The following is a 2,137-nucleotide window of genomic DNA, read 5'->3' as shown; positions in this document are numbered from 1 at the left end:
AGAAAATGTATAAAAAATCAGAATAAAATTTAATTTCTATATATTTTTTAATTTTTTTAAAAAATTTATTTGACATAAAATTATTAAATTTTAAAGATGAAAAGTCTTATTTTTTTTAATAATAATTGCAAAAATTTGTATTGAAATCTTTGCATCGAAATCTGATTTCTAAAGTCTTTTTTAAAATATATATATTTAATATCTAATTTTTTTGTCGTGTTTTTAATTTTTTTGGGGATTTATTTATTTGATAGTATTTTTTTGAGTTATTTTTGATAGTGATATAAATTTTTTAATATCATTTTAGTAGTTTGTTCAATAAATAAATAAGGGGTCTGCTACACATACAAGTAAAAAGGCCGTACAAGTTTTACAAGTTATCAGCCCAAACTTCATTAACACGCGCATTAACTCATTTTAAATGGAGCGTAACTACACGCGCTTCACTCAAACGGTTCCTCTTCGTCTTCTTCTTCTTCTTCTCTTCTTCTTCTTCTTCGTCTTCGTCTTCTTCTTCTTCCTCTTCCTCTTCCTCTTCCTCTTCCTCTTCCTCTTCTTCTTCGTTTTTTTTCAATTTTCATGGTTTCTGAAATTCTTCTTCTTCTTCTTGCTGCACGTTCTTCTTCCTCTTACTCTTCTTCTTCTCCTTTTCTTTCGTTTCTGCATGTTCTTCTTCCTCGTTTTCCTCTTCTTCTTCTTCTTCATTTACGTCTTTTCTCTCTGTTTTCTCTTTTTTTTCGATTTTTCATGGTAAAATCGTTTTTGAAGAAGAAGAAGCAGTAGAAGATGAGGAGGAGAAAGAGAAAGAGTTCTGAATTATGCATAAGATGTACTTCAACAAATTTTGGGTGTATTTTTTTAAATCCTTTGGGTGTATTTTCTGTAACCCTTTGGGTGTATTCCTATAATCGTTTGGGTGAATTCTTGTAACCGTTTGGGTGTATTTTCTGTAATCCTTTGGGTGCATTTCTGTAATCATTTTGGTGTATTTGAGTGATATCTGACTGATATCTATGGGTGTATCTGACTCATATCTATGGGTGTATCTTACTGATATCTATGAGTGTATTTTTCATTTCAGAAAAAATGGCAAGCATTACAGAAATACACCTAAACGATTGCATAAAATACACCCAAGAGATTACAGAAATACATGGACTATTTTGTGCTTCGTTAGAGTTGACGGAGTAAAGGACCTAAGTGACCGATAAAGTTAATTGTTAGAGACCAATCAAGTAATTAATTTTAGTTAGGAACTAAAATGTCTGGTCTGAAATTCTTTGAGAACCAAAATGGGTATATACTCTAAAAAAAATTAACTAAAATCGACCAGAACTTACCTTATTTAGCAATTAATAAATGTTAAATAAAATAAGGTTTGACTGGTTTTTTTATCTCTCTAATATTACCATTATTATAAAATCATTCATCCTAAAAGTTTAAACTTTATCCCCTTAAACAATATAATATAATCATTTGTTTGATTTTTTTTGCATAGACATTCTTTTTTCATTAAGGATCGAACTTTAAATTTTTTGGACATAAAATTCTGATATCATGTCATGAAACCACTCATCCCAAAAATTTAAGTTTTAAGTTGATGAAAAAAGATAATATTAATAGTTATATCTCTAACAATAATTACAAAAATCTTATTTACACACTAAAATTAACTACTAAAATTTGTCACTATGTATTTATATATAATATATTTTATAATTTAACTTATTTTTAATATATATTTTATATTTTAATATGTATTTTACTATAATAATTAATTTTAATGTACATTTAACATGGTTGGTATTTTTAAATTTTAATACAGCAGCAAAAAGTATACAAGAGGGTGTATACAAAGGTGGTGGACATTGTTTGAGATTGCCCTAATAATTTCAAATAATAGAAATTATTTATTATATTTTCCTGTTGTTATGTTAATATTATTATAGTAATATTATATAGAGTAAACTATCAAATTTTTTTTATTGTGAATGACCATATTTATTTGAAAAATAAAAAAATTAGAGAATATATTTTGCTCTGACCTTTTTGTGTGTATTTTTTAAATATTTATTCAAATATTATCACAAAAATTTAGATCTAATAGTTAAGTAATTTGCTAAATATAAAAGTTTGT

Source organism: Arachis duranensis, chromosome 6 (genome assembly GCF_000817695.3).
Source record: "Arachis duranensis cultivar V14167 chromosome 6, aradu.V14167.gnm2.J7QH, whole genome shotgun sequence".
Lineage (NCBI taxonomy): Eukaryota > Viridiplantae > Streptophyta > Magnoliopsida > Fabales > Fabaceae > Arachis > Arachis duranensis.
The sequence above is the reverse complement of the archived record's forward strand: the minus strand, read 5'-3'. Positions refer to the sequence as shown.